Raw genomic sequence first — 27,791 nt, 5'->3', positions numbered from 1 at the left:
AGCCATGACTGGGTGACAAACATACAGGGTTATAGTACATTTAGGAAGGAGAGGAAAGGCCAAAAAGGTGGTGGGGTGTGTATATTTATCAAATCTAACCTAAAACCTGTGTTGTATGATGACATTGAGGGGAACAGCAACAATGTAGAGTCAGTATGGGTAAATGTACATGGGGAGGGGAATAATGGAAAAATGCTAATTGGAGTTTCCTATAAGCCTCCTAACATACCTGAACAAATAGAGGGTGAAATGCTGGAACAAATTGAAAAGGCAGCTAATAATAATAATCGGGTTCTTATTATGTGGGATTTCAACTATCCAGACATACAGTGGGACATAGAATCTTCTGGTTCTGCTAAAAGCTGTAAGTTCTTATCTACCATTCAAGACCATTTCCTCTCTCAGATGGTAGGTGAACCGACCAGGGGAGATAATTTGCTAGATCTGGTCCTGTCAAATAGACCGGATACAATTTCAGATCTACAGGTCCGGGAGCACTTGGGCACCAGCGATCATAATATGGTAAGCTTCGACATAATATTCAATAGAACATTTCAAAGGGGGAATGCTAAAACCTGGAATTTTAGGAAAGCTGATTTCAACAAATTAAGGGAAGAGCTTAAATGTGTAGATTGGGACAAAGTCATGGTAACTGGGGATACCGAACATAAATGGGGTAAGTTTAAGGATATACTACTAGAGTCCTGTAAAAAACGTATACCCTCTGGTAATAAAATGTCCAGGAATAAAAAGAAACCACTATGGATAAATAAGACTGTACAAAGTATAATAAAACAAAAACAAAGGGCGTTTAAAATCTTAAAGGCTGAGAATACAGAAATAGCATTGCAGGAGTATAAAGATATCAATAGGCAATGCAAAAAAGAAATCAAACAAGCAAAACTAGCTACTGAAACAAAAATCGCCAATGACATTAAAATAAATCCCAAAATCTTTTATAAATACATTAATGCCAAAAGGAAAACAAAGGATAGTATCGGACCCTTAAAATATAATAACAAGTTAGTTATAGAGGACAAACAAAAGACTGAGATATTAAATAGGCATTTCTCATCTGTATTCACGAAGGAACTGACTGTACCAGGGATCATTCAACAAGTGAAAAATCAAAGTCCACCACCCGATATAATTAATTTAACACAAGATGAAGTACGCCTACGTCTGAGTAAATTAAACATTGACAAATCCCCAGGGCCAGATGGCATTCATCCGCGAATATTGAGGGAATTGAGCTCCGTAATCGACAGACTGCTGTATCTCATCTTTTTAGACTCACTTGTAACAGGGTTGGTGCCTCAGGATTGGAGGATTGCTGATGTGGTACCGATATTTAAGAAAGGTAAGAGGGTAGATCCAGGCAACTACCGTCCAGTAAACCTGACATCAGTAGTATGCAAAGTTTTTGAGGGCATTTTAAGGGATGACATGCAAAAATATATTGCAGAAAATAATATGATAACTGACAAACAGCATGGATTCATGAAAGATAAGTCGTGTCTAACCAACCTGTTGGGGTTCTATGAGGGGGTAAGTTCAAACCTGGATATTGGTAATGCAGCTGATGTGATTTATTTGGACTTTGCAAAGGCATTTGATACTGTACCACATAATAGCCTTATACTAAAGCTCCAGAAGCAAGGACTAGGGGACACAATATGCAACTGGGTAAGGAATTGGCTAAAAGATAGGAAACAAAGAGTAGTCATAAATGGTACATTCTCTAAATGGGCTATAGTCAGCAGTGGGGTGCCGCAGGGATCTATGCTAGGACCGATTCTTTTTACTCTCTTTATTAATGACCTTGTGGATGGGATTGATAGTACAGTGTCAGTCTTTGCCGATGACACCAAACTATGTAGGATATTAAAAACTGACCTGGATAGTACAATATTACAAAAAGATCTGTATAAGATGTCAGAATGGGCAGATACTTGGCAAATGAGATTTAATGTTGATAAATGTAAAGTAATGCACCTAGGACGGAGTAATCCTATAGCTGCGTATACATTAAATGGAAGTAAACTCGGGACTACAGAACAGGAGAAGGACTTGGGTATTCTCATTACAAATAAGCTGAGCAGCAGCACTCAATGTCAAGCAGCAGCTGCTAAAGCAAACAAGATTTTAGGGTGTATAAAAAGAGAGATTAGATCCCGTGATCCCAACGTATTGTTACCCCTCTATAAATCACTTGTAAGGCCACATCTGGAATACGGGATCCAGTTTTGGGCTCCACATTTTAAAAAGGACATTCAGAAGTTAGAGTCAGTTCAAAGGCGGGCAACTAGACTATTACAAGGAATGGAAGGCCTCCCATATGATGGCAGGTTGAAAAAGTTAGATATGTTTAGCTTAGAAAAAAGACGTCTCAGAGGAGATCTCATTTATATGTATAAATACATGTGTGGTCAATATAAAGGACTGGCACATGACTTATTTCTTCCGAAAACAATACTAAGGACCAGGGGGCACTCACTGCGAGTGGAAGAAAAGCGATTCCGACACCTAAATAGGAAAGGGTTCTTTACAGTTAGAGCGGTCAGACTGTGGAATACACTACCACAAGAGGTAGTAATGGCAGATACTATAACAGCTTTTAAAAAAGGGCTGGATGATTTCCTCAGTACACAAAACATTGTTGGTTATAAATGACTTAGTGACTAAATGTAGAACTGGTGGAGGAAGGTTGAACTAGATGGACCTAGGTCTTTTTTCAACCTAAGTAACTATGTAACTATGTAACTTAATTAGCCTGGGCTTAGAGTGTGACACCCCTGAACTAGTCAGGGTGTCACAGAGTACTGCACTCTATCTTTTGGTGCAGCGCTCAACCTCCCATGGTTCTAGGATCCTAACTTTTGGTATTGCTCCATCAGCATGCAAATCCTAGTCACACCTCACACCACACCCTGTCAGGCACACCAGTGGGTGGTGTCGCGGGCAGAGGAGGGGACGCTGCGCTCTCCCACTGCTCAGGACCGGCTGCCGCTGCTGCTGCGGCTGCTGCTGCTCGGTGGTGGCTCGAGCGGTGGGCCGGATCCCGGGGACTCGAGCGGCGTTCCTCGCCCGTGAGTGAAAAGGGGATTTTTGATTGTGGGGGTTTGTGATTATTGTCCGTGACGCCACCCACGGTTATGGTGATATTGGTGACACCACCGCTGCTCTGGACGGGGATCCCGGGAGCGGTAACAGGGAGCAGCTTTGTTGTTAGTCCTCCCCTCCGTGGGTAGGGGGTTGGTTGTCCTGGGGCCCGGTGATTGGGAAAGGATGGATGGCAGGCGGGTTACAGGGCCTGGTGAGGTGCAGGGCCGCAGGGGCAGCGCTGTGCCGCACGGCACGGTGGTACTCACTCAGCCAATGATGAAGACACAGTTCTCGGTAAAACACACGGCTGGATGGACGGTCCCACTGACGGCTGCGGTGGTTTCTGCTCCCGGCAGGTTGATGGTGACTGCCTTTCCCTGCACCTAGATACGGTAGATGGTTCCAATGGGTTCCCACCGGTAACCCGCTCCCCAGCTTGGATATAGGCCGGAGGAGCCCCTTTTGCCCGCAGGCGCTGGCACTGAGAAACGGTTGCCTTGGCGGTGGCGGTGTCTCCCTCACTTGGTTGGACTGTTGTCTTCTGTCAGGACTTGGCTGTTGGGAAACCCAGGAGGTTCCCTTCACTAACGAATTTGGCAAATTCACGGCGACTCCTAGCCTTGCCGGGGTCCGTAAGCCCCTGCCAGATGGTGCTGGCTTCTCTTTGTGTACCGGTCCGGTACCGCCGGGCCACCGCCCATCCACGGTCCTTACGGTAGACTCCAATCGGTCACTCCTGCAGACGGTCACCACCGTCTGCCAACCTTGCTGCTCCGTCCAGGCCACACACCCGGACTCACTTCAGGCTGCTTAGCTGTCACTTTTCTTCTCTCTCTCTTTCACTACCAACTGTCCTCACTCCTCTCCAAAAACTAATCTGCCTGTTTTCCCGCCTCCAGGACTGTGAACTCCTCGGTGTGCGGGACCAACCGCCTGGCCCACCCCCTGGTGTGGACATCAGCCCCTGGAGGAAGGCAACAAGGGTTTTGTGTTTTGACTTCGGTGTGCCTGCTGGGAGTGTGGGGTGTGTTGGTGTTGTTCTCTGTGGCCCCTGGCTTGTCCAGGGCGCCACAGGTGGTCTAGCTGAAACAGGGCCTCTCACCTAGGGGTCAGGCAGACTGGTGGGAGGGAGGAAGTCAGAGAGAGGAAGTGGAGAGCAGAGCTTAGTCAGTTCGGTAGTAGCTCCCAAAGAGTGAGGAACTGGGAGTTGGAGCTTCCTGGGGACTTTTGGCTAGGTCGCAGATGGTGGTCTGGGACTGAAGGAGTCGGAGACCCGTTCGCAGGTTATTGTAGAAGGTGCCAGGCTTAGTTTTGGGGAACGGCAGGCCCCGGAGTACCTAGTAACCGAACCGGTACCGAGCACGGCGGGGTACTGGACCCTAGATCAGGGAGTAGCTTCACGCAACCTGATAATTAACCTGTGGAGGATAGTTTCTTTATGGACATTCCCCAAGAGCTCAGAGATCGAAGGCATCAACACAAAGAGGAGGATAGGGCTTTCCAGCTTATGCGGCCCACTGAAATCCCAAGTGTCAGCCATTGAGAGCACAGCTTCACTACGTAACAGTGGGGAGTGGGAACCCGACAGCTTCAAGCATAGGGGTCACAATGCACACTAAAATACAGTGCATGGAGGCAGGGTACAGATCATCAGCAATACCAAAGAGAGCGGACTCCCGGGCGTGCTCCCCTGAAGTGGCAGCGGCACCCAGAGACTAGGTTTACCTTTGTGTCAGAGTCTGCTTTGCAGTCACATCACTACCAACACTGCCTGAGTGAGTATGCTGTCCTCCCCTGCTTCGACCGCTGCAGGGGCGGCACAAGAGCAACACAAGTGGACAGTAAAAGTTACGTATCCTGAAATAGGGCTGCACAAGCCCTATTTCCGGGTAATGTTAGTTTGAGTATGCAACTAGGGCTTATTTTTGGAGTAGGGTTTATATTTCAAGCCTAGTCCAAAAAAGGCCAAAAAATACTGCTAGGGATTCTTTTTGGCGAAACACGATAACCTTGTAAAAATCCCAGAGCTCCCTTTATTTTGTCATTTTTTTTTAATTTGTGCAGCGTAGCTCCGTTTGGAGAGATATTCTAATTTATTTAACCTAAGCATAGTATGTGAAATCTCTACTTTGCACTCCAATTTGGCCTTTCTTCACAGTTTTCTCTGTGCTTTCATTCCCCCCAGATGCTACCAATCACAATTCGGCAGCGTCAGAGTAATAAACTGGTAGATGAAATGAAGACATGTGATTGAGGGTGTCAAGTAGGGAGGGTTGAAGGTGTGGGTCCCAGAGAAGACTGTGATTAAATATCCAGTTGGACTGTAAAACTGGGATTTCACATAGTACGCTCCAGAAGTAACAAATGTGATTATCTCTGCAATAGAGTGACACAGTACAAAACAGAAATGTAATGAACCAGCAGGGGGAGCTGGAACACCAGGAGAGTGCTGACAGCAATCCTCCACTAGAGGGCACAAGTCTCTCCAGTGGAAGAAGTGGTTGGTCGTACGAGCCGAAGTCAGAACCAGGAGGTCGACGAGGTACCAGGGTTAGACGGAGACAGAGTCTAGGGAGAGCCGAGTCAGGCAGCTGAGAGAGAACGTCGAAGACCCGGGGAGCGCGGAAACACAGAGTTTATTGACAAGATGAAGTTGGGAGCTGGGAGACCAGGTAATAGAAGGGAGTGCAGGAGGACGGAACAAAAAAGGAGGGAGGATGGGAGTCAGAGAGGAACGGAAGCAGTCAGGACGGAAAGCAGAGGGGACAGAAAGTCAGAACGAGAGGCAGGGAGAACGTACACAGTCAGGACAGCAGGGGGGAGAGCAGACACAGGACGTGACGCAGGGAGGACAAATGTAGTCAGGGCGGGAGGCAGGATCAGAACTTACAGAGATGAGCGGCACACTGCAGAGCAGAATTATAACTGGCACCGCATGAACGGAAGTGATGAAAAGGCGCCGTGATCCCAGGAACAAGGCACGGGGGGGGGGGAGGAGGGCCTTCCCCTGGCCACGCTCCAGGAAACACTGACAGCCGGGTTCATGACAAGAAAATAGTAGAGCCAGGGAAGCTCAGGGATTTTTACAGGAAATTCAATCCAATATTTTTGAGCAAGTCACAGGTCCTCTTTAGGCAACAATGTTAGTCATTAAAGGGTATCTGTCAACAGGTTTTGCTATCTAACCTGAAGCCAGCATGCTGCAAGGGTTAACACAGAAAGTTCAGCGCTGCCTGTTTTGTCACAGTCTAATGTTTTTTTTATTTGTTATCTTTGTTTAAACACCAAGACCCTGATCATTACAGAATTAGAAACTCATGTGGATGCCCGACATACCCTCTGCTGTAATTGACACCTCACTGTCAATGCACAATCTCTATAGGGAGCCTGGTGCAGGCGGGGACAGCCCTCTGCATTCTGCAACATGACTAAACCTAAAAATTCAGATTGTGTCAGAACAGCTGCAGCCAGTGATCTAATTGATACATGGTTAGATTCAGGGCCTCTTTCCCTACTTCACGCTGCTCTCAGATAAGGTAGCAAAAACCTGCTGACATATTCCGTTTACTAAAGAATAACAACCATCTGAAGAAGAATAAAGTCCCATACTAAAAACAAAGAAAATCGCATGTAACACTCATGAAACACTCATCCAAGTTTAATCACATCAATGGGAAGTATTGTTTTAATTTTTGATTTATGATCTTTTGTCAAGTATAATAATGTATAAATATATAAAAATTCAGGCACTCAGGTCAGCAGTAGAAAACGCAAACTGTATGAAAAGACTAGTACCAAGCCAAAAATGGAAGTCATAAATTAAATTTAAATATATATATATATATATATATATATATATATATATATATATATATATAAAAAACAGCCTAACAACAAAACCAGAGCATCAACAGAAAGACAGCCACAGAGGGTGAGAAACAGCTCCATTTACTATTTTATAGATGTTTATGCCTTTGATTACCTAAAACTGTATTGGGAATAAACCGTTCAAAACCAGAGAAAGGCCCTTCACTAACTAGCTCCTATAGGTCTATTTTAATCTTTAATTCTCATTTCGAAATCTTTACTGAACTATTAATGATCTGGCTCCTGAAAAAAATCTCCAGATATCATTATTTATTCCTTAACTGGGTTACATTTAGCATAAGAACAGAAATTGCAGCCATTAATAATTCTCCTGGGCTCATGTTAATAGAATTCCATAGTTCAGATATTTTGAAAAGCCAATTTATTATGTAGTTTATGCAATTCATTCAAAACCTTCACCTTAAGCGGGCTTTACACGCAACGACATCGCTAACGAGTGGTCGTTGGGTTCACGGAATTCGTGACACACATCCAGCCTCGTTAACGACGTCATTGCGTGTGAAACGTAGGAACAACCGTTAACGATTAAAATTACTTACCTAATCATTGATCGTTGACACGTCGTTCCTTTCCCGAATATCATTGCTGTTGCAGGACACACGTTGTTCATCGTTCTTACAGCAGCACACATCGCGCTATGTGTGACACCACAGGAACGAGGAACATCATCGTACCTGTGGCCGCCCGCAATGAGGAAGGAAGAAGATGGGCGGGATGTTCGGCCCGCTCATCTCCGCCCCTCTGCTTCTATTGGGCGGCCGCATAGTGACGTCGCTGTGACGCAGCACGAACCACCCCTTTAGAAAGGAGGCGATTCGCCGGCCACAGTGACGTAGCTAGGCAGATAAGTATGTTTGACCATTCCTAGCGATGTTGTGCACCACGGACAGCAATTTGCCCGTGACGCACAACCGACGGGGTGGGTGCTTTGTGTGTGCTGTGTGTAAATAAAGTGCCCTTTAGGTTAATAACTAAAGCCTTTAATACTTTTAGGTGTATTAAGATAAGTTCTTAAACTATTTGCTTTTGCAGCTGATATCCTTCTACTTAAAGAATATTCATCTCCAGGTCATAAGTGGCCAGATGTTCAATTGTTGAATTTTTTGCTTTTAAAGCCCTGATATCATTTGAGACATATGGACCTTTTTTTATTTTGTGCTAATTTTCAAGTCATTTCCCAATGGAGCAGTGCCGTAGCAACTGCTTTTGCTGCCCGCGGCAGTCATCAAATTTGCAGCCCCCCGCCGTTGGCCATCGATAATCCATAATATATATATAACTTGGGTATCCTGGGTATTGGGTGACGGATGGAGGGAGGCAGCGGCTGATGGGGACAGTGGTGGCGTATGAATGGGGGCAGCGGCTGATGGGGAGAGCGGTGGCGTATGAAGGGGGCAGCAGCTGATGGGGAGAGCAGTGGTGGATGCAGGGGGCAGCGGCTGATGGGGAGAGTGGTGGCGGATGGAGGGGGGGCAGTAAATGGAGGAGGGTGCTGGCAGATCAGCGGCAGTAGCGGCGGTGGATCGGGGGCGGTGACTTCTGCTGCTTCGACGGCGAGGGCAGCGGTGGATTGGGAGCTGATTGGGGGCAGCGGTAGATCGGGGGCACTTACCAAATGGCACTTGCAGGGATCACTCTCCTCAGCTTTCACGGATGAAGTGAAGCTGAGGGAAGTGGTCACCAGCCCCAGATCCAAGGTAATTGGAGAGACTGGTCACAAGGCCGATCTCTCCAATCAGAGCTGGGGGCGGGTGAAACAAAGTTTATCCAGCTCCAGCCAGTGATCAGTGCTATAGCTGCACTGATCATGGCTGGGTTTCAATGTTTCACCCATTTTCAATGGCTGAAATATCACAGTGGCTGTGATTGGCTGACGAACGACGCTCAGCCAATCACAGCCTCCGTAGGTCCGGGGGGGTGACACCACCCCTCCTGAGGTCAGGCAGAGGTCCCCTCCTCCCCGAATCTAAAGTTTTTGCACATCGATCGCAGCCACCGAGGCTCCCGGGCCGCGATTTCGCCATGATGTACTGCGTACGTCATGGGTCTTTAAGTAAAAGGTCATCATGACGTATCCAGTATGTCATGGGTCGTAAAGAGGTTAATGAACAATTATTATTTCTTCTATGTTTTTCTATTTTTTATTTTTCCCCCCAAAATACCGCCCCCCTGACACGTGCTGCCTGGGGCGGACCGCCCCCTCCGCCCCCCCCCCCCTTTGCTACGCCACTGCAATGAAGGATTTCTCACATTAGTCTTACATTAGTCTCCAGTTCCAAGTCTTCAGGCTACTCTTCATTATTATCCTGTGAGCTTTGCCCACTTGTAAAGAATGGAAAACCAAGCACTGAATAGAAAAGGCCCCTATCTATCGAATCATATAGAGGATAAAAAAGAAAACTAAAACAACAAACAACTGATGGGTCAGAGGAGTAGGGAGAAGAAAATAAAAAAAATACTGTCCACTTTTGACCTTACGACAGGTCCTCTTTGAGGCCAAACAGAAGCAGACAAATAATTACATTATGTTCACAACTGACTTTTCGTAAAGTCTCAGGATATAAAGTGAATGTTGACGAGTGGAGTCTGAAACATTGCCTAGATTTCGGCAGTCAAACAAAGTCGGTGTACTTCATCACCATTACAATGGTGCTCCGATTCCATCACTTACTTGGGTACTAGAATCAAGGCCAATCTCTTCTCCCTTTATAGGTAAAAATTAGCTCTGATTGTTTCTGAGATAGTCCAGAATTCATGGTAGCACTTTGCATTATTATTCTCTGACTACGGTCTAAACAAGGTGGCATCATTTCACAATTTACTTATGTTAATCAAACTTTGCAACTGTTGATCAAAGAGCAGACAAAGTCCCTTTCTAAAATCTGTAGAAATTTCATATTTATTTTACTGTTATATAGCACTAATAATTCCACAGCGCTTTACAGATGTGATCATCACTGTCACCTTTCGGGATCACAATTCGCTATCAGTATAAAGTGGGCTTTACACGCTACGATATCGTTAATGTTTTATCGTCGGGGTCACGTTGTTTGTGACGCACATCCGGCGTCATTAAAAATATCATAGCGTGTAACAGTTTTGTGCGATCTAAAACGATTGCAAAAGCAGCAAAAATCGTTTGCTGTGGAGAGCTCGTCCTAAAACCAAAAATCGTTTATTTCTAATTAGTGATGTTGTTCCTCGTTCTAAAACCAAAAATCGTTTATTTCTAATTAGCAATGTTGTTCCTCGTTCCTGCGGCAGCACACATCGCTGTGTGTGACACCGCAGGAGCGAGGAACATCAACTTACCTGCGTCCACCGGCAATGCGGAAGGAAGGAGGTGGGCGGGATGTTTATGTCCCGCTCATCTCCCCCCCTGCGCTTCTATTGGACGCCTGCCGTGTGACGTTGCTGTGACGCCGAACGACCCGCCCCCTTAGAAAGGAGGCGGATCGCCGGCCCGAGCGATGTCGCAGGGCAGGTAAGCCGTGTGACGGGGGAGCGCGATTTTGTGCGCGACGGGCAGCGATATGCCCGTGTCGCACAAACGATGGGGGCGGGTGCGCATTCTAGCGATATGGGTACCGATCGTTACCGATATCGCTACCGTGTAAAGCCCCCTTAAGTTCCCTATCAGTATATCTTCAGAGTATGGGAGGAAATCCATGCAAACACTGTGAGAACATATAAAATCCTTGCACATGTTGTCCTTGGTGGGATTTTATCCCTGAACCCCAGTAGTGCAAGACTGCAGTGCTAACCACTGAGCCACCGTGCTGTCCTATATGGGACAGAGTCGGATAAGTCTGTTCAAGCTTCAACAATCTAAAGTATTTGGAGTATGGATGAGTGGACCGGTGGAAGTTAGGGTTTGAAGAGCTTGATCAGATTTTAGTTAAACGTTTGGTTCATGACCCTGACTTTACCCCGGACTCCTTATAGATCAATGGAGACCTGGAACTTTGATGCTGTAAAATGGTCGTAGTAAGGGCTAGAGGGCTGCAAAAAGAAGCATATTGAAGGTAATAACAGAACAATTGTCCTGCAAAGGAGACCTGTTTGCTTTATCTGTGCTGGTTATCAAAAATAGAGGGGACCCCACGCCATTTTTTTTATTTATTCTCTATGCACCAGGCTGTTATGGCACTCTGCACCAGGCTATATTACGGCACTCTGCACCAGGCTGAGAAAGAAATGGCAGCGCCACCCATGGTCCGACCTTTATACAGACTGAATCGCATGGTGCGTTGGCCAATCACAGCCATGTTAATACTTGGCATATCTGTGATGGATAAGGAAGGGTTCACAGCCCAAAAGCCTGTTGATTGGCTGTGCTGCAGTCTTACAACATGCTTTATTTGGGTGGTGAACCTGAACAGTAACACAGACTTCTGTGATAAATCCGTGTTTTCACTTAAGAACCGAATACTAGGAGACCAGTGCACACCCTGAACTTTACAGTTTGGGTTTGTTCATCTCTAATTGGGAGGACTAAAGCTACCTTATAATAAATGTATAGTCTACAAGTCAACTTTAGATATCATGGGGACTGGTTGCAAAGACTGCCTCAGTTTTACAAATATCCTTTGAAATTTCACTTTTTCCTCATTTGCTGGTAGGAAGGTCAATTTTATATCTCCCAGACAGAGTGTTTTCTGAAAGCCTATGTGAAAATCATATAAATATAAAAATTTCTTTTTTTTAGTTATTCCTTTTTTTTCTATCACTTAGATGCCACCATTAAACTCTAAAGCCCGCTTTACACGCTACTATATATCTCACGATGTGTCAGCGGGGTCAGGTCGTAAGTGACGCACATCCGGCATTGTAAGTTACATTGTAGCATGTAACAGCTACGTGCGATTGCGATTGAACGGTAAAACGTTCATCGCATACACGTTGTTCATTTCCTAAAAATTGAACGTCAGGTTGTTCATCGTACCCAGGGTAGCACACATCGCAGTGTGTGACACCCCGGGAACGATGAACAGATCTTACTTGCGTCCTGCGGCTTCCGCCGGCAATGCGGAAGGAAGATGGTGGGTGGGATGTTTACGTCCCGCTCATCTCCGCCCCTCCTCTTCTATTGGCGGGCTGCAGCGTGACATCGATGTGACGCCGAACGTCCCTCCCACTCCAGGAAGTGGATGTTCGCCGCCCACAGCGAGGTCGTATGGACGGGCAAGTACGTGTGACGGGGGGTTATTTGATTGTGCGACACATTCAACAAATTGAGCGTGTCGCACATACGATGGGGGCGGGTACGATCGCATACGATATGGTATGCTTAAGTGCAAGGTGTAAAGCGGGCTTAAGGGTCTTCTGCAATTCAGGGTGGGGTTCCCCACCAATGCCATAGGTCCCCTTGCGATGTGATCATGGAGTATAGATGGGTTGCTCTTTTTGATGATTATTGAACAATACTACTACAATACTGGGCTTTAGTAGAATAGTTTGAGAGTAGGACAATCAGAGGACGGGGTGGTGATCAGAAAGCCCCAGACTGGTGAATTCCCATACTCTGTTAATGTAGTGAAGAGATATTGCTGAGCACCAGTAGAAAGGAGCATCTAATATACTGGGCAGTGTGGTGTGTGGGAGAGAAGGAAGCAAAATAAGATAACATTACAAAAATGCATAACTTTGCAATTCCTGGAGCTTAATTAACCCTTACCACCTCATAGCAAATCATACGTCATGGACTATGCAGGAATTGAATTTTTTCAACATTTCACCTCACATGGATTTTTTTCACTTTTCTTAGTACATTGTAAGGTAAAATAAATAGTGAAATTCAAAAATATAACTCACCCTGCAAAAACAAGCGCTCATACAGCTATGTCGACAGAAAAAAAAGAAGGTTTTGACTCTTGGAAGAAGAAGAAAAAAATAAAAAGGAAAATTTGAAAATTGCTTCATTAAAGGGTTTTAAAAAGTTTGCTAAGTTCCCCATTAACACTTTTCAGTCCTACATTTATTGGGTTTATGAAGCATCATTGAGATGGGAAGTGTTTGGTGATCAGAAGTGAGCAAATGAGAAGTCAGCGGCATGTAGCTCTGCGAGTGTCCGTGAGACAGGTTTACTGGGCTGAGGTTGTGAAAGAAGCCATTATACAGAAAAAGGTTTCCTTCCCCTATTCAAACCACAGCGTAACAGCCACAGTCCTCATACTGTGCTCAACTTGTCCAAAGGCTAACATGCATTTCTGACTATTTTTTTGTCTAGTTTTTGATGTTTTTACCCTGTTTTTGAATTGAACCTCTTTTAATTTGCACTTTTCTTCACGCCTATTTTATTTACGTTCGCCTGATTTTTTTCCCTTTATTGTCAGCTAATGTGGATGTTTTTACGTTTTTATAGCAGACACATCAATTGCAAATTTTGCAATTTTTTTGTACAAATGTACTCCATGCATCACTGCAATGATTTTATGTACACTTGCGATTTTAGTGAAATTTTATTGGAACGTGCAACTTTTTGCTGTAAAAAGACACACAAAAAAGCAAAAGACAAAAATGAGCACTTTTAAGTTTGCACAAAATTCCTTCAACACTGATTGTCATTGAATCACAATAATGTGAACTGTGTTTATGTATGCAATTTATGTTTAAAGTATAAATGTGGCCAACTAGTGTCCGGGTTGGCTACTACTCCCTGGTAAAGAAAACAGGTTCTGCCTAGTGGCAGGAGGACTTGGTCAGAGAACAGTTAAGGTCTGTGAGTCGGTAACAGGAGGAGGAGCCAGCTGCAGGATACTCCATCCGAGTTTAGTCAGTCAAGCAGGAGTAGTTAGAAAACTGTACAAGTGGGTAGTATAGCAAGAAGAAGTGTTTAAGCCCGTCAGATACCTTAGGCCAAAGAAAGCAGGTATTTGTGATATTTGAGACCTGACACTGAGGGTCAAACCGGGAACAGAGCACACGAGAAGGACACCAATCAGGAATGACTAGAGGGTCATCTCCATTCCCAAGTCGTGAGTACGAGGCCTGTACTCTAGAGAGGTTTCCCGGTCAGTGGCCTGACTCCAGCAGTACTAGTCCTAAAGTAGAGGCTTGGCATAGACTTAGGCAAACAGGTCAACATGGTGGGTACAGTAGACGAGCTTTGTCCGATGGCAGTCGACACAATTACACAGAATGGGTCCCTGTGGGTGGGACGAGACTATGGCCATATGGGCTCTATCACTTTATTGTGTGAAACTGTGGTGCCAATAGCCTAAAGTAAAACTGTTCCGTGATGTTGATTGTACTGTAAAAGTGACGATGTGTTGGAAATACTGTGCGTAATATTGAGTTAAAGACTGTTGAAAAATAAATCGGTATCTGTGTCTGTGACTCCCCAATGGAAGAATCTTGGTCAACACAAGCGCCTAAACACAGGCAATGGCTTGCACATAGAAACATCACACACCCAGCCAGGAACATTGCAACCAATCCCTTCCCCCTTGCTCTGTGGAGGTTGCAGGGATGCGGACCACCGAAGGAGGAGTGCTGCTGGAGGAGCAGCCCATCGCCCTCGACTACCACCTCAGACCACCTTCACAGTGATGCAGCAATCTGCACCCCTCATATCAGCGGACCTGTCAATACATGTTCATCAAGGATCATTTCCTAACTTACATGTACCAGTCGGAATCCCCTACTACACATGGATTTTCCTGATTAGTAAAAACCTGCTCCCTCAACACAATTTACAAAAAAAACCAAACCTCTGTAATCACCTTCCCCGGTCTATTGTTGAGTGCCTGTCACTGCTCCAGTTGTCTATTGTCTGCAGTGCTCATGTCACATCAACACCTCTGCAGCCAATCAGAGAGCTCAACATCTCTTGCTAAGTTCACTGATTGGCTGCCGTGCTGTCGACATTATGTCAGCGCTGCAGACAATAACAGATACGAGGAATAGTGCCAGAAACTCAGCACTGGACTCAGGGAGGGCGAGTAAAGAACAGTATGTTTTTCAAACTGGAAAACCCCTTTACCAACCCCTGAGTTGACGTTATCACTGCATTCATAGAGCCTGATTGTCATATACTATAGGGAAGTTTCTTTTGGCCTATTTCTGTACCATAGAGTCCAAAAATACTCCCAATGTCATGTGAATATACCCCTATAAGCTTCCTCCAGGATTAGGACTTTAGAGTTGTTCGTAACAGAGATATTTCAATTTATAAATAATTTGTCATTAATGGTTGGCCTGTAAAGACATTATAAACCACAACATCATAAGATAAATACAAAAAATTGCCATTAATTTCTGCCATGATCTAGGACTTCTTTTTCATTAGAAAGAAATGGTGTAAAATCAGCCTTGTGGAATAACGGAAATCTTTAGCAGTCTTGCACATGGATCAATTGCTTTCTGTGTTGTGTAGTAGTGTGTAGTTCTCCAGAGACGATCTACTCTTGCTAATATGCCCTCAGGATATTTCAAACTTATTATTTTTTTTTAACTAGAAAACTTTGACTTAAAATGTACCAAGGTCTGTGATCGAGCCTTTTCCCATAAATGGAAAACAATCACCATAAATAAAATATCTTGAGTAGAGATAATTGAATCAATTTCATTTTTAAATTTAAAGATTTAAAGAGTTTTATGAAATTCACAGGACAAACAATATGTGATTGATTTGCGGGAATTGCCAAAAAAATGCCTGCCAGCATTTTACACATTGCAGAAGATTGCATCAGTCACAGAAGGCTAACATCACATAAGCCACGACCTTGCAGGATTCTTCATAATGCTTTTCAGCTATCACATCACAGCCAGTTAGGAGGCACTATCAAAGCCTGTATAAAAGCCTAGGCTGGGAATGCAGCAGCTATTTTAAGGTGATTTTAGGATAGTGAGAGGAATTTAGAGCTCACAGCTCAATAACAGGGATAGGAAGAGAAATTCCTAAAACATTAGACAAAAACTCTGTGACGTCCCTGACTCTATCAGGGTGTCACAGGGAACTGCACCCCGTTCTCTTTTGGTGCAGAACTCAACCTCCATGGTTCTGGATTCCTACACACTGGTATTGCTTTCATCAGCACTCAAATCCTAACCAGACCTCACACCACACCCTGTCAGGCACACCAGTGGGTGGTCTTGGTGGAAAAGGGCCACCCGCCTAGGGGTCAGGTAGACTGGTGGAAGGGAGGAAGTCAGTTCAGCAGTAGCTCCCAAAGAGTGAGGAGCTTGAAGTAGCAGCTCCCTGGAGTTCAGTAGTAGCCCTCAGAGAGTGAGGAGCTGAGGGAGTTGTAGCTCCCTGTGTGATTTTGGTTGGGTCGCAGACGATGATCTGGGACCAGAGGAGTCGGAGACCCGGTCACAGGGTCATGGAGAAGGGTGTACTGACTTAGTTGTGGAGAACGGTCGGCATTCACGCAACCTGATAATTCACCTGTGGAGGATAGTCTCTTTATGAACTTTCCCCAAGAGCTCAGAGATCAAAGGCACCAACACAACGAGGGGAATAGGGCTTTCCAGCTTATGCGTCCTACAGAAATCCCAAGTGTTAGCCATCAAGAGCACAGCTCCACTATTTCAACATGGGGAGCAGGACCCTGACACCTTCAGGCTGAATGGTCACTTAGGAACTTCTACAATTGTGCATGAAGGCAGGCTCCGGACCAATAAGCAGTACCAGTAGGGACGGATACCCGGACGAGCTCCCCCGAGTGGCAGTGGCACCGGCACCCAGAGACTTGGTTTACTTCTGTGTCAGAGTCTGCTTAATGGTAAAGTATAGAAGCACGGTCTTATAGAGTGCTTAGGAGGCCACAGTATTAGATTAATTTTTGTAGAATTTATTGTTTTCTATCAGCCACAATGCGTTTCGATATACATAATATCTTCATCAGGTGGATTCATCCACCTGATGAAGATATTGTGTATATCGAAATGCGTTGTGGCTGATAGATTAATTTTTGTAGAATTTATTGTTTTCTAATACTGTGGCCTCCTTAGCGCTCTATCAGACTGTGCTTCTATACTTTACTGCTGATCTTCCCCTCTGTGGGTTCACGGCAAGAGCTGCTTGATACGGAGGTCAAATGACCAGAGACGCCCAGTGATCTGTCACGTGACCAGCTCTTCAGGAATCTGCTTCCCTGGATGGACATCGTGGGCTAACAGGTCAGAAGATGACTGACACCACACTCCCATCTTACACCGTAGTTGTGCGAGGGCTGCACAACCACATCAGGTGAGCAGTTTCTTTTTCTCCTCCTCACCGCTATCTCCCAGACCCTTCACATGCACTCCCTTGTTTAATTTTTTTATTCAGAGTCTGCTTAATGACTGTGCCACATCCACACAGCCTGAGTGAGTACACTGCATACCCTGCGTCCTGCCTGCCCGCATAGCCTGCACAATGCTATCATCCACTTCCATCCAGAGTCCCAGGGTTTCCCCTACCCGTGGAGGGATCACCATCTGGTTGCCCCATTCCATCTCCCCCGGGTACTCCCATCGGCAGCGGCGGTACTCCCCTTACCGCGAACCACAGGTGGCGTCACGAACTATCCCTTGTAAATAACTCCCCTTTACATTTGAAGTGGCCGCAAGCCGCCAGGTCCGGATACCCTCGAGCCACAGCAACCCCGGAACCGAGCAGTTCGACTGCTGCAGGGGCGATACAACTCCAGACAGTAATATCTTGTGTAACTGCAACAGGGAAGAAAATGAGAGTAATAGGCTGGGAATAATTGAGAGATTCATGTGATGGGGGAGGTAGAGATAAGAGAGATGCCAGCAGCAGTGCCAGTCTGTGAATGATCAGTAATATGGAGTAGCTGGCATATGTCCTGCTGGATTTGAAGTATAATTACACATTTGTTCCTCTTTCAGAATGTACTCAAAAGCAGAAACACGGCAGCAAATAGGATTTACAGAGAGAAAAAAATCTGAAATCAGTGTCAGACGATATGCTTGTTAATCACATGTGGCTGTACAGAGTTTTTGCATTTCTTTTGCAGTTGTATTTTTTTAAGCCAGGAATAATTGTTTTTAAAAAATACAAATAAAAGTTTTGTACAGTTACGTATCTACCTAGAATGTATTGATATATCCTTCTTGGCAAGAGTTGAATAATTAGTACTAAAAAAATAGTCAAAAGTTTATAATTAATAAAAAACACTAATTATAATGCTGTGCAAAATGTATGGTAAAAGAAAAAGGGGTAATGGTATTGGACGTTGAAGTATAAAAGAAACAAAAATCCAATGGATAAGAATGTAGGAGTTACTGCCACTAGCACCACCAGCCTCCCAAGCAGTAGTAGTAATAAACCAAGCCACAATTGGTCTACAGCAAGCATAGTACGGGGGATGAAGCAGAGGCCATAATAGAATAAATGGGACATCACTCATCTCACTTACAGCAGGAGGATGTTACCTCTAAAAGTGAAACCATCAGGTTTTGCACAGAACCATCAGCCTAATCACAAGTGACTAATGCCTCATTCACACAGAATGTTTGCATCAGTATTTGTATTTCTCTGCTGTTTGGGATCAACAGAGGCAGACTCGGGCGTTGACCTGCTGTGTGCTGATGCATAGGAAAGCTAAATGGAGTTAATCTCTGCTAGTCTGCTTGTTAGGTTCCTTTTCTCACATGTGGTGGGGAAGCCAATCACATGCTGTCCGCTCCCATATGACCCGCCACATCGGTTTCGATATCTCCTTCCATTAATATCTCTCCCATTTTGTCATATCTGTATGCTGCACTTCTACGTGAGAAGTGAGTATGCCATATATGCATGAAATTAGTCCCTTTGTCAAAGGACTCTGCCTGCAGAGATTCTCAAATGGGGTAAGGTTGGGAAACGAAGTGGATCTGGTCACGGACATGGCCAAGTGGCGTATTCTCATATATGTGTAGAAAGCCTCCTTCGAAACGTTAAATCTTTCACATAAGGTTGGGAAAGAGAGGAGTGAGTTGGTACAAGGATCGATTATGTCAACAAAATGAAAGAGGTGGGCAGCCACCCACGGGGCAGATATATGTTTAAGGGAGCTATGCTCCCCTACTATTTAAGCTGGATGAAATCTTCTAAGCATGCCACCTATAGTTTCTATGTTGGCCTGTGTGATGTGGTTTCCCAGATTCTCTGTTGAAAATTGTGCATTTGCTTGTTGTGGAAGTTTACTCTTGTTTTGTTGCTTCTTTCCAACTCTTGTGTTTCCTCCTGTATCTCTTATTGTCTTTACCTATATGTGTGTGCACACTGTGTGAAAGTTTTGGTTTTCCCTTTGTCTCTCTCTATGATTTTCATTATACTCCTATCCCATCCCTCCCTGGGGGGGGGATGGGGAGGAGGAATCAGACTAGGACTGGTCAGGAGCAGGGCCAGGAAGGAGACTCAGGCATCACCACCATTAGGGGTATAGTGGTATTCCTCAGAATAAGGATAGCATAGGGCCCCCAACTTAAGAGATAGCCTAGGAACCCTGGTTCCCCGCTATCCCACAGACATCGTGACAGGAACTTACAGAGAAAAACTATAATTGAATGATTTACAGCTATTCTATGTTTTGAAGACACTCCTGGTTTTTAAATTCCAACACTGATGAAATACTGACCAAAATGTGTGAAAGAGGAATAAGACAGATCATTTTTGAACCTTTTAAGATTTTGAAAAAAGGTGTCAGTACATTGGGTTATTAAATGGCCTGTTGGTTTTTACCCGTTTACCATCCATTTCTCTGGTGTGGTCACTTTGATATTACTAAGGTTATGTTTATGGTAAAGAGATTAAAATGGTTTGGATACACTCCTGGAAGACCTTAGAGTGTTAAGGCCACTTTACACACAGAGATAAATCTGTGGCAGATCTGTGGTTGCAGTGAAATTGTGGACAATCAGTGCCAGGTTTGTGGCTGTGTACAAATGGAACAATATGTCCATGATTTCACTGCAACCACAGATCTGCCAAAGATTTATCTCTGTGTGTGACGGGGCCTTTACACATTTATTTTAGGGCAATTGAAATATATTCAATTTGCTTCAAATTTATTTGCTGGAAAACAAATTTTGGGGAAAAGTTTGCCACCTCTCTAATCTGGAGTCATCCTCCTCCTTTTAAGGCTGTAAAAAGTCCATTCAGTCCCCCTTTAGTTATCCATTATAAATGACAATCATTATAACGATCATTAAAGCTCCCATGGGCATTCTCAGCAAGATTCTCTTATTCTTCCATCAGAATTTCTGCATAAATGACCAGATTTTCCTCGGAGAATAACACTTGTCAGTCCTCCAGCTATTTCCTCTTTTGATTTAGTTTGGTTTACAGTAATTACTAAAAATAAAAGTGACAGCATATTATAATATTTGGGTTGTTGCAATCATCATAAAGTATTTTTCTCTACCTGAAAATTGTGTTTTTGGTTTTTTTTTGTATAGTCCCTATATTTTCAATAATATTCTGGCTGATAACTGGTATTCCACGTCATAATTTCATAATATACAATAAAACCAGTATTCGTCATACTAGACTACCACTTGCTCAATAAAGAAATTGCTCACTCTTCATTTATCTATAAGCCTTATGAAATATAAAGGTTTTGTCTTCTACTCGACAACCCCTTCTTAATAGCTCCACTGCCTATTATAAAATCTTAACACTGCATTCTTCCCTCCTGAACTGGTGTCATTCCTTCGAGTGTTGTGTCTCCCAACAGCCTTTGTCATGTTACGTGTCCACTGCAGCCAATCCCTGGCTGCGGATTGACTGCAGACTTTGGAATTGTGAGTGATTTGGCTCTGACTCTGATCTGCAGCAGTTTTCATGTGACCATGTCACTGAACCGCCAGGGACCACAGAGCTGCGATCAAAAGAACGGTCTAGGCGATAAGTATGCAGTATTTTTATATTATGATAGCACCACTGCCTATCACGAAGGAGTTGTCTAGAAGTGGACAAGCCCTATAGGTCTGAATAGTCAGAGAGGCCAAAGTAAATCTAATGCTTAAAGGGGTTGTTCTTCGTGATGGACAAATAGTAAAATATTCGTGTTCGGATTAGTCATCTAGAATATTTTGTACTATTCGTGTATTCATCACGAATAACGAATCTAATGCAAGTCAATGGGAAGCTTGCATCATTTTCTGGCAGACCCTCCCAGGATGTCTGGCACGGCTGTAAAAATGGTGACATGAATGGAAAAGTGCTGAATTGAATGGCAAAAGTGTGGGGAAGATACCTGGATGCATTTCTGAAACATAGGTTGCTTCTGGGAACAATGTTAGAGTATTACGCCACTTTAACTTGCTGCACCCCACCTATTTGTGATAACCAGCATAAGTAAAGTAGGAGCTGTGGGCTACAGCACCAGCTGTGAGCTTTATCTTGAATGCAGCCCCAGGTGTGAGCTTTATCTAGGCTACAGCCCCAGCTGTGCGCTTTATCTTGGCCTGTTATCAAAACTACAGGCTCCCTCATGATTTTTAAAAATTATTTAAATGAATAATTAAAAAAACAACGTGGGCTCCTATAGTTTTTTGATAACCAGTGCAGATAAAGCAGACAGCAAGGTCCATGGTTATTGGGCTCTCCCCAGCCTTAAAATTGCAGCCCGCAGCTGCCCCACAATTGGTGCACCCATTAGATGCCCCTATTGTGGCTCTTTACCCAGCTCATCCCGATTGCCCCGGTGCGGAGGCAGGCAGGGTAATATATAGGGTTGATGTCAGCTGTGATTTGTCAAAAATCACAGCTACCATCAAGCACTGGTTTGGTAATGGAGAGGTATCTCCCATAACCATGGACTTTCCCAGACTGAGAATACCAGCCCCCAGCTGTCTCCTTAATCTGCACTGTTTATCACAAATAGGCCAATGATGACTTATGAATTACTCTGATTGGCAGGCAATCCTCGCAGGTTTAGTGGCTGAAAATCAGGCACCAAACATGTGAGGAGGGGATTCCAATCTCACGATGTGAATACCAAAATGCTCGACGAGTAATGAATATCCCAAATACCTTAATATTTGTGCGAGTAACGAATAGTGTTGACTATATTCACTCATCACTCTAACATAGTCTTCAGTTATTCAATGTGACCTCACACTTATGAATCCCCACATTGCGTGCATTGTGCACTGCGAGGATTTTCCAATGTCAGAGCTGTGAACAGTCGTCACATGGCTGCGAGTATGCGATATGCAGACTCCTGGCTGGAATCTGACTAGAAGGGTGCGATCTTGCTGAATACACTGCATTGAGCATTGAACGAGGCTGCACCATCTAATCAGAATCTGCCAGGAATATGTCTTTCGCATACTCGCGACCACATAACCGCCGTTCCCGACTCTGACACCGGTAAATCCCTGCAGCGCACAGTGGGCGCGATGTGAGTGTGTGGTCACATTGAATGACTGCAGACTTGTCGTTTTAGACCTTACAAGCCCTTTAAACGTCCTGTGTAAATGCTGCAGCACAAGTTTTAAACCATGTTGTAACGTGCAAAAATGCTGCATTTTTAATTTACCAAAATACGCAATCTGCTCTGATTATTGCATTTTTTTTAACCATTTTTTAAACCGATTTAAAACAGCATTTTTTTTAATAAGATTTTTAGTAGAGAAACATTGGAAACATTGGAAACCTGTACGTAAAAATACAACTTCATTTGTACTGTACATTTCTCTTTTTCATGCTCCCTTCAGAAGCCAATAAGGAAAAAAAGCACCAAAAATACAAAGTTTAACTGCATTTTAAATGCAATTTAGGCAACAACTTCATAAAATTTCGTTCATTTTGCTTGAACATTCAAACACAGTGAATTTTCTGAAAAAATAAATAAATAATATTCATCAAGAGTAGTGTTGTTCACAATGTTCATTGGTTTCACACCTAATAACAGCAAAGCAGTACTTAGAAAACTGTGCTGTGTGGATTATGACACACAATGGGCACAATTTGTCCAGGTTTTTACAACAGAATCCTGCAGTAAAATAGTTGAAAAGTTTCAAAATATAGGTGCAATTTGGAGCTGCGCATACATTTTGCGACTTTTGGCATTTTCCCACCAGTCAATTTGAGCATAGCTGGGGAGGGTGGGATGTGGACACTACGGGATGCCACAGCTCGTCTAATTCATGGCGACCTGAGGCGTTCCATCCCCCAAAAATCTCACCCCAGTGCCTGCCTGGAGTAACTTTGTGGTGTACTGCATGGAGGAGCATGCCGCTCATGAGACGAGCACCTCCTCATGAATCAGGTGCGCCTGATCCCAGCACGGACCCTCATCAAAACCATTGCCTTCTCTAATACAATACTCCATATTCAAATTTGGCAAACTGCTCCCTAGTAAGGCACCAGAGCTTCAGCATCTGCACCCCATAAAGGCTGCATTTCTAGGTCAGATAAAAGTCTAGATCTGCATTTATTCAGAATAGCCCTGTAGAAACAGATGGCAGTACATGGACTGAATGCTGCTCACTGTCAATGTCAGCAACCACTTAAGTGGAATGTCTAAAATAACAATTTGTGCCCAGACTTGGGAGTTGTGAAGGATGTGAGCAGCTTTGGAGACAATACACTGTTCTTGGTGATTTGGCAGGCTGTCCACAAGCTTTACAAGGACATTTAATTACTAATTTGAAGTGTGTATGTCCTTGATAAGGGCCGGCAGGAAGGAACTGCAGAATAGACAACTGACGCCATATTATACCGACCAGTTGGTGTTTCTGATGCACCAGGATAGCAGAATATTTATTCTAGGCTTGTTTAGGGTAATTATAGTATTTATGTGGCTCTTTCATTGCTGCTCATAAGTACGTGCTAATATAGAAATTAATATTTGGCACTTAACCCTAGAACGCGCAAGCAATTCAATCTACCATAGAAAACAAATGACCTAGCAGGCCTGCGAGGCCCCAGGTATGCGTTCTAGGGTTAAACATGTTAGCCACAGACACATTATAATGTGTGCTGCTTATGATGGTGTGTTTACATGCTCACTGCTTTGACTGGCTAAATTAGAAAGTCATTGCTATATTGCCACTATGCCGCGAATTGTTGTGTATCATTAACAAAGCTGGACTTCCATTTTTAAAAGGCAAAGATTCAATTTTTTACTCTCCCCTTGCAAAATCATACATTCATACAGTGGCATGCAAACGTTTGAGCACCACTGGTCAAAATTACTGTTATTGTGAACAGTTGAGCAAGTTGAAAATGAAATGATCTCTAAAAGGCATACAATTAAAGATGACACATTTCCTTTGCATTTTAGGCAAAATTAAATTAAATATTTTCAACTTTTACATTTTTAAATAAACAAAAAAGGAAAATGGACCGATGCAAATGTTTGGGAACCCTACATGGTTAGTGCCTAGTAACATTTCCTTTGGCAAGTATCACACCTTATAAATGATTTTGTGGCCAGCCAAGAGTCTTTGTTTCATCCATTCTTCCTTGGAAAAGTCTTCCAATTGTGAGATTCCTCGGTCATCTTACATGCACTACTCAAAAGAGGCCTAGACACAGATTTTCAATGATATTCAGATCAGGGGACTCTGATAGCCATTATAAAATCTTAAACTTGCACCTTTTGAGATAGTCTATTGTAGACTTTGACGCGTGTTTAGGATCATTGTCCATTTAGAAAAGCCAATGTTTGCATCAATAAGTTGTTGAAATTTCATTGAATTCATTCTTTCCTCTACCTGTGAAGTGTTTCCTATGTCATTGGCTGCAACACAACCCCAAAGTATGATTAATCCACACCCATGCTTAATGGTTAGCGAGATGTTCTTTTCCTGAAATTCTGTGCTTTTTTTCTGTGTTTTTTCTCCACACATACCTTTAATCATTGTGGCCAGAGAGTTCTATTTTAACCTCATTGATCCACAGGACTTGTTTCCAAAATGCATCAGCCTTCTGTAGATGTAGTTTCAGACTCCTGATGCTGAATTTTATAGTGAGGATGCAGTTGAGGTTTTCTTCTGATGACTCTTCCATGAAAGCCATATTTTTGCAGCTGACTCTGAGCAGTAGAACAATGTACCACAACTCTAAAGTCTGCTAAATCTTCCTGAAGTTCTTTTGCAGGCAAGTGTGTGTGTGGGGGGGTGGGGGTGGGGGGGGGGATGTTCGGTCTTGCCTCTCTAGCAATCCTATGAACAGTTCTAAGAGAGATGTTGCTTGGTCTTCTAGACCTTATCTTTACCTCCACTACTCCTGATAACGGCTATTTCTTATTTACATTTAGAACTGAGGAAAATGCAACTTGAAAACACTTTGCTATCTTTTTATAGCCTTTACCTGCTTTGTGGGCCTCTACCATTTTCATTTTCAGAGTGCTAGGCAGCTGCTTAGAAGAACCAATGGCTGCTGCTTTTTGGCACAAGGTTGGAGGAGGCTGAGTTTTAATAAAGCTTTGACATTAGCATTACCTCGCTTTTCCGAACGGTGAAAGTGAACAAGTCATCACTCTAACAGGCTAATTAAGGTTTGAGGTCTGAAAACTTGGTCAAAGTTACCTGAGCACACAAATCTCCAGAGCCCACATTTTTGCATCGGCCCATAATGTTTTTCTGATAATTTTAAAATGTCAAAGATTAAAATGTTTTGGATTTTTATTCCCTAAAATATAAAGGAAATGTGTCATCTTTAAATGTATGTTTTTTAGAGATCATTTCATTGTCAACTTGTTTAACTGTTCAAAATGACATTAATTTTGACCAGGGGTGCACAAACTTTTACATGTCACTGTATTGTGGATACACACACACACACATATATATATATATATATATATATATATATATATATATATATATATATATATATAAACTGTACCAGCGACTTCGGAGTCACTACTGAAATGAACTAGCCGGTCAGCCCCCTTTACACACAATGGTCCTGTGTTGACACAGAGAAAGGGGTAGAGAGCTCTTATATGTGAGCACCTGGGAATGGTAGTGAAATTGGGTCAACAGTGCAGCTTTAATAAATTAATGATATTAGTAGGTTCAATTATTAACAAACCCAAATCACTTTATTTTACTGCTGAACCCCATTAATTTTTTTTTTAGTATATGATGACATAAATTTGCTTGTGATCTGCATAATTTGGGAATTTTTCTGTTATGACACTATAATTATAATCCATTAGAATTTAAAAAATAAATAAATACATAAAATGGCTAAATGCAGGGAGTGGAGTGGAGGGACGACTTGCACAAGACTTGAAGTTGCTGGCAGTCACATGATTTGGACATATCAGTGATGCTCTATACTTCCTGTAGACAATGAAATATATTCTACTTAGTGGGGTCTATAGTGCTGGTCTTCCCTGGTCTTGATCGGCACCTCAGGAGACGGCAGAAGGCAGACAGTCTTTTTACTGTAGCGGGCGCACTCACTGCATATCTGCACGTTTCAGGAAGGCTGATGCTCGCACTATCAAGCTATTGATTTGCACAACAAACAAATCAGAATGTTACCGAATGAAGAACATATCAATAATACCAGATTTATTACACCTACCTCTGACTCGTGTGCTGTCCGTTCAGTGTAGATTCTGATGGGGATGAAAGTTTTAAGTCTGTTACAGTTTCACAAAACTTCTCTTTTCCTCTCTGAGTAATACAGCCACTTCCTTGTGTGGGCGGAGGTGCTTAAAGCAAAAAAAAAAATACCACAAATAAGCCAACATATTCGCCCTCCCCCTTCTCGTCAGTGCTCCTTCTAGACTGAACTCAGTCGTATTCACATCTGGACATTTAAAATGACCAAATTTTCCCAAAAGTACTAGACTAAGAATGGCCTCTGTGAGCACATAGGGGGGGTAGGGGGTCTAGCACTACAGGGACATTTCTAAACACTGCACCCTTTGTATTTTTGTCAGTGATGAAATAGATTAGGGAGTCAGAGAAGGTTGATTTCCAAAGATGCATAAAACAATATCATTTGGTCTAATTTGTGCAGTGAAAGCTCTCTCCCTACATTCCTATGGTTTAATAGTTTATTTATGCATTGCCAGAGCTGACGAGAACAAGTACAAAGCATTTCAGAATATGCTGACACTATTCTATACAATACAAAGCCTACGTCAGTCCTTTCATGACCGCCGGTTTTTGGGGTCTTGTTGATCACAGGAAAGGTTTACCTTTACCTCTTGGAATGTTGCCTTGAAAAGGATTGTTTCCAGACTTTCCTGTTTGATTCCGAAAACTCATTCAATGGATTTTATGGTATAGATTTTCAAACCCTAAATGTCAAAGTTATTTTTGTCTTAATATAAATTGGGTAAAGCGTTGTTCAAAAAGTAAAAATTGGCTTGTATAAAATTCTGATACATCCTATAGGTGAATATTTCTTTGTCAGCCTTTCCTTTTAATTTACCTGCTAGGTGCACCTGGTGAGGTGGATCCTCCAAGACCAAGGTCCGGTTGGGCACACGGGGCATGGTTGTCAGTGCTGAAGGCAGGGAAAGCATAAGGAAGACAGGTAGCAGAGGTACTGTAGGTTGTAGGCAGGACAAGATATTTTCTAGTGACCGCAGACCGTTTGCAGAGGTTCTGGAAGCTGCAGGCAAACAGGAGATGTCCTAGAGGTCACAGACATGTAACAGGTACTGGAAGCCGCAGGCTAACAGGAGATGTCTGGGAGTCCGTAGACAGGTAGCAGAGGTACTGGAAGCCGCAGACAGGTAGCAGAGATTCTAAAAGCCACAGGCAGATAGGAGATTTTCTGGAAACCGCAGACTGGTAGAAGAGGTCCTTGAAATTGCAAACAGACAGACGTCATCCTGTAGAGCAGAGACAGGTAACAGAGGTACTGGAAGCTGCAAGCAGGC

General features: G+C 43.5%; 1 protein-coding gene across 1 annotated transcript in view; it reads right to left on the bottom strand.

The window, feature by feature from the left end:
* Window positions 1-26,751, bottom strand: part of ARPC1B (actin related protein 2/3 complex subunit 1B) — a 73,255-nt gene extending 46,504 nt beyond the window's left edge. Inside the window, exon 1 of the mRNA XM_075319061.1 lies at window positions 26,480-26,751. The gene's annotated coding sequence lies outside the window, so the exon portion shown is untranslated. The remainder of the gene's footprint in view (window positions 1-26,479) is intronic.
* Between the last annotated feature and the right edge of the window lie 1,040 nt (window positions 26,752-27,791).

This window comes from Anomaloglossus baeobatrachus, chromosome 7 (genome assembly GCF_048569485.1).
Source record: "Anomaloglossus baeobatrachus isolate aAnoBae1 chromosome 7, aAnoBae1.hap1, whole genome shotgun sequence".
Taxonomy (NCBI): Eukaryota; Metazoa; Chordata; class Amphibia; order Anura; family Aromobatidae; genus Anomaloglossus; species Anomaloglossus baeobatrachus.
Note: the sequence above shows the minus strand (reverse complement) of the source record. Positions and strands in the feature narration are given on the sequence as shown.